The following is an 8,425-nucleotide window of genomic DNA, read 5'->3' as shown; positions in this document are numbered from 1 at the left end:
CCATCAAGAAAGAAGCGCAAACCGCCAACGCCAACTGCAGAAATTCGCGAATGAAGAGGCACCATTTTTTTGAGGTGAATTTGATATTTCTACTTCCACAAATCAAATTGGTCTAATTCCTCATAGCTCCAGGGGTTTTCAAGCATGCTCTACAAGCTGGTGAAGTCAAAAATTGATTTGATCAAGTCTACAGTGAGATCCAAGCTCTTCATCAAATCTGCAGGTGACTTTGGTAAAAGAGAGATTAAGCATTCAATGTTTGGTCAAATCTTGTGTTTCTTGGCTTGATCCTCTACTCGACTAATTGCTATTGATGGACTTGAAAGGATTTGAGCTCATTTGAACTCTAAGGCCTCAGATCTGGGCTCCCCACATACTCTGTTTTCTGCACACAAAATAGAGGATTAATTTACTAATCAGTGATTAATCAGAGCTAATCACTATATTTTGGTACAATTGAGGGTTCAAATTAACCATTAGGTATTTGATATACAGATCCCTAAAACTTCAGATTGCAATTCGGAGTTGGTTTGATACTCCAAACATTCTGTACAAATTGGTTACCCTTGATTTAATGTAATTTCTGGTAAAGTTATGCTGATAAATTTGTGGTAATCATCATTTTGCATTTAACCTTGGTTAATGCCTACAAATTACACTCAAATTCAAGATTATTCACAGCCAGAGTTGCATTTGGGAATGTGCATAAGAATGAATGCTATACGCATTATGTATTGGGCACATTACATCAGTGTAAAAATGGGATCAAACACTGCCCTTGTCCAGAATAAGGCAAGAGGTTAGACCTCCCGCATAGATTTGGGTTTGCATTGCATAATGATACAAGATAAACATCAAAAGCCCAAAAGAACTGTCAACAAAACATTTAAACATGTTGCTCACATGGAGCAAGAAGAACTGACGGACAAGCTCATGGCCCTAGCCACCATGACAGAAGAAGAACATCTCTTTCCAAGAAGAGGATCCACACCAAGAAGAAAAGCTAGAGGAAGCATTGAAGGAAGACATGGACACGAGAAGAGAAGGTGCCACAACAAGAAGACTGAAAGAAGAGACGAACGCACGGAGAGAAGCTGCCCCACGGCAAGAAGACTGAAGACAAGAGAAGATGTGAGGCTCCAAAGAGAGGAGCCATGTGAAAATCTCTGTGAGAGAGAGAGAGAGAGAGAGAGAGAGACCCCACAACCCAATGTAACCTGCCCCAACAAAGTAAAACCACCTTTGAGCCATCGATGATGTAGGCCACGTGGTAGATGTATATGTTAGCACTTTAGTCAAGGTCACGGGCACTTGCAGTAGCCTTGGACACATAGAGAGAGAGAGTGTCAAGGACTATGAGTTTAGGGACTTGAGGCACTGGTCGCGGACTATCAAGTAAGAGATAAACTTGGTATAGGGTCCAGGTGTGCTAAGTTAACTTGAGGGGAGGTATGCTAGACACTGGTCACGGACTATCAAGTAAGAGGGAAACTTGGTATAGGGTCCAGGTGTGCTAGGAGTATTCACTTGAGGGGAGGTGTTGAAATATACAAGTGAATAGGGTGTGTGCGGGAACAAGCCCTTGGCTAGAGGCTGTAAAAGAGAATCTGTAAATGTGAGAGAACCTGTGAAAAGGTGAGAAGAATCTACTAGGAGAAGATAAAGATATTCTGGGAGAGGTGGAGAGAATCAAGCAAAAGAGGTGGAGTGAATCAAGGAGAAATCAGTGGGATTAGATGCTTGGATGTAAAATCTATAAATTGAGGCATTGGCCTAATGAGAATTTGCTGGTTTTTTACTATCCATGCCTACATTAAGCTATTTGTTAATTACTCACTAATCACATCTTAATTACTCACTAATCACATCTTAATTATTTGCTAATCACTTTGTTAATGATGTTGATTCTAGCATTTGATCCACCATAGCTCATCACATTGCTGTAATTTTAACAGAGGATGGGGGAGGCCATGCCCTCCTTCAGGTCTCCCACCATCGTATTGCAGTAGTTCTAGTCATAGCCCCACCTATAGGTGTTTGGTGACCAGGCTCATGCCAAGACTGGGAGATTTGCAGTAGCATAGCAGCCTGGCACATCTAGCGTGCTAGATGTAGCGAGGCCATCTCAAGGGTACCCACACTCCGCTGTGGCTGAGACCATTAGGAGCATATGGCTCAATATCATTCACACCCTCTGCTGTGATCAGTGGGGGAAGCTGCAGGGAGGTTCTGACCGCATGTGGAAGCAACAGAAAGCCTTGAGACTTTGGAGGCCTAGCCCTTTCCTCACAGATAGAGGCGGTGACCCCATTTGGCACTACAAACCACCTATGTGGTTGTTTCCCCCCTGTATGACTTAGCCTTCTCCTCATAGAGAGGCTAGCTAGACGAGAAGCATCTATCCCCCTTATGATCACTTGTTTCCCGCCCTTCTATGAGGCGAGTTTGTATTTAGCCCTTCGTGGTTGTACTTAGCCCTTTGTGGCTGTTTTCTCATTAACTAATTGGAGGATCTTTTTAAAAAAAAAAGGATATAGGATAATTCTCACAAAAAATGGCACATATATAAGAAATAGGATATAACAAGAAGAACAAACAAACTTTCAAGCTGGAGGGGGTGTGATGTGACAATTACTAATTGTGTATGTGTGTGTGGGTTAGACTTTTAATAGTCTATATTAACTATAAAAGTACGTGTGTATAATTGTAATTATTTGTATATATGTTGAGACATGTTTTATAGAAACCTTTTTTTACAATTATTTCACACCACCTTGTCATTACTATAGGTATTATTTTAGACCTTATAACATGCATCACACTGGACAACAAAAGCTACCAATACTGGATCCGAAGTAAGCTTTTGTTTAAGCTTATTAAAGGCTATAATTTCCTGATCAGCCCATCTAAACGGAGTTGCCTTCTTTGTTAAGGCATGAAGGGGCGAAGAAATCTCAGCAAAATATCGTATGTATCGCCTGTAATAATAGGAACACAATCCCAAAAAGCTGCGTACATCATGCATGGTCCTCAAATCTGGCCAGTTAAGAATTGCTTCCACCTTCGATGGATCCATACGGACTCCATGCTTAGACACAATATGCCCCAAGAAGTGTATCTCTTGCAAGAAGAACTCACTCTTCTTGCCATTAATAACCAGCCTATGGTTCCGAAGTTCTGCAAACACAATGGCCAAGTGCCTGCTATGCTCCTCCTCAGTGTGTGAGTGCACAATCATATCATCAAAGAATGTGTCCACAAAGGCTCTATGAGGCCGAAAAATCTTGTCCATCATTCTGTTAAATGTGGTAGGTGCATTTGTCAAACCAAAGGGCATAACCAAGAACTCATACAACCCAAACGTGGTTCGAAATGCTGTCTTATGCACATCCTCGGGTCTAATACGTATCTGATGATACTACCTGCTTTTCAAGTCAATCTGACTAAAGACTATGGAGCCCTATAAAAGCGGTCCAAAATGTCATCGATTCTTGGAATGGGGAATCGATTCTTGATGGTATTCTTGTTCAGCGCCCTGTAATCAATACACATGCACCAAGAACCATCCTTCTTTTGCACTAAGAGTGCAGGTGAGCAAAAGGGTGATGAGCTAGGCTGTATCAACCCTTTATTCAAAAGCTCCTGTACCTCACTCATAATTTCTTCTTGTTGGACTGCACTAACATGGTACGGCGGTCTATTTGGTGGAGTACTACCCGGAATTAGATCAATGGCATGATCTTCTGGCCTTTCTGGAGGAAGTTCTCCTAGCAATGACTCGGAAAAACAATCTTGAAACCCACATAAGAAATCAATCCTGTCCTTATCTAACGTAGACAAATTAGACTTAGACTCATCATCTTTTGCATCCTTTACATAAATCAAGTACACGGAAAGATGCTTTTTCATTACTGATGAAATTGCCGAAGCTGATACAATAGGAACAGATTCCCCTTTAAGTTTTACATCCAAAACATGTTCTTTCCCTCTATGAGTTAAAGTGATTTTCCTATTGTATGTATCCACCACCACATGTACTCTGTGGCACCATGGCATTCCCAACAAAACATCACATCCATCAAGTGGCATGATGAAAAACTCTTTGCTGTCCACATAACCCTGCAAATGAAGCCTAAACTTCCCAATAATAGGAGTGGCGGGTTTTTCATACCTAGGACAAGCCATGTTAGCCTCATATAAAGGCCCCCATCTCCTCTGCACGAATCTCCAATCAGCCAGCCAAATCTAGTGAAATAAAGTTGGCTCTAGCACCTATGTCAAAGAATATCAAGGCATTTTGATCTCTCACTTTGCCCCATGCCCTGCACAACTCAGTCTCTTCACCACTTGGCTATTCCCCAACAAGATCAGGAACTAACCCTGCAGAAGGTTTTGGTTTCTTTGACTTGGGCTCTCCTTTGGTGTCAGAGTCCTTTTGGGACTTTCTCTTGGGACAATTAAAAGACATATGTCCCTCTTCTGTACAGTAAAAACATTTTTGAGCATCCATCAAAGCCTGTCTCTCCTCAGGAGTTCTCTTGGGCATTGGCAACTTCTTATACCGCTTCTCTGTAGACCCTTTTGCATCACGCAAAGCATGCCCTAACTTTTCAGATTTCTTGCTTGAGTTCTTACTGCCTTTAAATCCAGATGAGACTCCAGTGAGTAACGCATTAGCTGTCATAGCATTCTCTATCATCTGTGACATATTTGTTACTCGAGTCTTTATACAATAGTCACGCACTTCCTTGGGCAGCCCACAACAATACTTCTCCACCTGCTTAGACAAAGGCACTACACGATAAGAAGTAACTGGGGTAAATCTTCCCAAAACTTCTTATTGTAATCTTCAAGATTTTCACACTTTGATGCATCCAATTTATGCCATGCTGTCATTACATCCACCTGAAAAGTAGATGTGAGCCATATGGAAGAGAACACCTGTCTAAACTATACCCAAGTAGATGGTGCTATGCCCTGCAAAAGAAGAGTAGACCACCACTGCTTACATTGCCTTTGAGAAAAGTCGCAGCTTTTCTCACCTTAGAGGACTCCGTGTAATTAGCACCAGAAAAAGCAGCATCAAACTACTGTAAGAAGGTAAGTGCCTTTAACTTATCTTTGGCCCCACTAAATGTATCAAATTTCACAGCAGCTCCCCCTTCCTTATAATCCTTCGCCTTACCCACAGGCGTTAGATTATCATAAGGAATTGGCTTCACAAGATTGCTACCCCCAGCATTCAGGCCCACCATCATAGGGTCAACATTCTAGCCATGTTTCCAAACATACCATTATGCATACCGGGCTACATGCCCCCATACATATTTCCTTGCATTCCAGGTTGCATGCCCCCAAACATGTTTCCTTGCATTCCGGACTGCATACCACCATACATATTCCCTTGCATAGCAGGCTGAAAATTAGCTCCAAAAGTCCCTGGCATACCCATGCCTCCCTGAGGATAACCGCCAGTCATGGATTGGAACATAGAGCCACCACCAAAATAACCTAGATGCATAGACTGCTGAGGAATAGATGGCTGTCCGAAGAAGGAACTCTGTGAGTTAGCACCAAAAGCATGTTGCATGTTCGGAAACTGTCCAAAAGATGGATCTTGTGGGAAGGCACCACTATGACCATGAGGTAGGTTCTTAGAACGCACCTTCTTCTTCTTCTTTTCAGGCTCAGAACGGGATCTCATAAATTCAGCAAACTTCTCACTTTGTGTGAGCTGCATAAACACATCCATAACACGTGCCAACAAACAATTTTTTAAACTGAGCATCATCTTCCTCTTTACTAGGCATATCTTCTGGCTGTGTTACATCCACATATTGTTCATCATCTGCAGCCTGTTCTCCTGCAAGAATATCCTTAGATTCATTTCTCTCAGGAGAGGTCTCTTGCTCTTCCTCTTCATGAGATAAAAATATTCATCTTCTATATCAGACATGCTGATGAATTTTTCAGCAATGACTTTCCTCGAGTCAACCACGAGCTCACCCCCTTAAGAAAGTTGAAAATGGGTCCCGGCAACAACGGAACCTTGAAACCGGCCTCTGGTAGAAACCAAAGTGCGGTAGACTAGCAGTCACCCTTCCACTTGTAGTCCAAATAAATAACAAAATTAATTGGAGCTAGAATGCCCCAAAATTGAAATGAAATCGACACCTGTTGGCCCCAAAGCTTGGCGCCCCTTTCGGTATTTCTTTATTCAAATTCAATGAGATGTAAAACTAAGTACAACAAAACCAGCTAGGAGAATAAACCTATATGTCCAATCTGGCAGCCCTCAAGACCTCTTAGCACAGAGGATTCACACACAAATCTGTGTCCCACAAAAGCAACACACTGTGCTTCCCATGATCAACCAAGACAATTCAGTCAGGCAGCCTTGAGCACACATCTGGCATATTCCATGTACATGGTTTCACAACTCAGTACAAACATACATCCATTGTCCAGTCTCTGTTTCCACCCTTTCAAATTGCCATACCCCTCCTCTCACAAAGGGCCAGATGACACAAATCTGCACAGCAGACATAAGCCAGTGGAAAGAAAGAAAGATGGACAAGTTCAGAGCTTACCAAATAAATGCGTGGTTCTGCACCAAAGGGACTGATCGTACCAGTCTCTGTACTTGCCCTCTGTACTTGCCAAAGAGACTGATCGTACTAGTCTCTGTACTTGCCCTCTGTACTTGCCAAAGACTGTCTGTACTTTCCTCCCAGCAACCACTTGACTGATGCAACAACTAAGCTCTGATAAAGCACTGCCTGGAGATGCACCGCCTGTAATCTATTCAGGACTAAACAGAACTGTTTCTACCTGTACCTGTCCGTACAGGCCAACAGTACTTAACTGTACATTTCCATATAGGATTGTACCTACAGTCACTTGAATCTGTCCGCCTGCTGTCTGGACTCTGGTCGTCTGCATCGCCTGAACCAGATAATGCCCAGCTGTCTGTACCTGCTCTACTATCGTACAGCAGTGCCTGCAACCTGTTATGTACAGCCACCAATAGTACGACTGTACCAGTTGTCCGCACCTACCTGCGCCACCTGAACCTGCAGCACCCGACTATACTTGCAGCACTCGACTGTACCTGCTGCAACCGACTGTACGGGTAGCCTCCATGTGGACTGTACAGTCTGTATTCATCAGTACAGCCTACACTCTTCATAGCAAAACCAGCAGCCCACACTCCTCAACGCAGCTAGTCGACCAGGCTCTCTTCTCCTCCACGCAGGCTTTCTTGCACGCCTCCCCAAAAAGCAAGAGAGAGAGAGAGATGAGAGAGAAACGTGTACCCAAAAGTGGAGTTTCCTCCCTCCAAAAATATCCTAAGGCCCTTACTTTAATGTTTATTAAAGTTCCTAAGGGCCACTTAGGCCTAGGGGCCTCCCATGGTTAGAACATTAAAAATATTAATGTTCTTGGTCCCCCTTCACACCTGAAGATGTCCACACATCATTCCCTTTGTCCGGGCACCCCAAATATGAATCATTTAATATTTATTTTGCTCAGCAACCACCATGCCCACACTCGTGCTGTTCCATTTTCACACGATCATGACAGATGTGCACAGCCTTCAAAGACAACTTATAGAAGTGGTTGGAGGTATTCATTGATGATCTGTGTGCACACTCTCACACTCTCGATGGGCGGACCATCTAGCTTGCGTAAGGAAAGTGTTTGAGAGATGTCGATTATATTGTATAATATCCCAGAACCCTTTAAAGTGTTAGTTTTGGGTCAAACATGGTGTGATATTAGGACACAATTGTCTCAAAGAATGGTATATCCACGGATGATAGCAAGGTCAAGTTGATATCGGAGCTGCCACCGCCTACTAATTACAAAGATGTGCAAAGATTTATGAGCCACGTGGGATATTACCATCGCTTCATAATTTTCTATGCTGAAATTGCCAGACCATTGTACAAGCTACTCATTGTCTTTGAATGGACTGAGGAATACCAGGAAGTATATGATTGACTGAAGCAGGCATTAGCTAGCGTGCCAATTCTACAATCTCCCAATTGGGATCTTGTTGAAAGAACGGTAGAAGGAGAGGAGACACACACACAGGAGCAAACCCTAATGTATATTACAAACCCTAACCATAGAGGGAAGCCATGTTCACTCTCACACAAAGCATAATGCACTAATCCATAATCTACACAACACACAATGAGTTGTGTCCACACTCTACTAACCCTAGCTAATGTCCACACACTATGACCAGCTGGACACGCGGTCATTTATGTCTCACACATGTTCCTACCTAATCTGCTAGCACATAGCATAGCTGGCTCACACTGACATCGAGCTTGAATCTCAACAGCCCCTCTCAAGCTTTGAAATCTTCAACGAAGCATCCATGCTCATTGAAACAAACCTGTAATCCCTGTTCCAC

Source organism: Cibotium barometz, chromosome 41 (assembly GCF_041138505.1).
Source record: "Cibotium barometz isolate CiBa-2024 chromosome 41, ASM4113850v1, whole genome shotgun sequence".
Taxonomy (NCBI): domain Eukaryota; kingdom Viridiplantae; phylum Streptophyta; class Polypodiopsida; order Cyatheales; family Cibotiaceae; genus Cibotium; species Cibotium barometz.
This window is presented reverse-complemented; position numbering follows the sequence as displayed.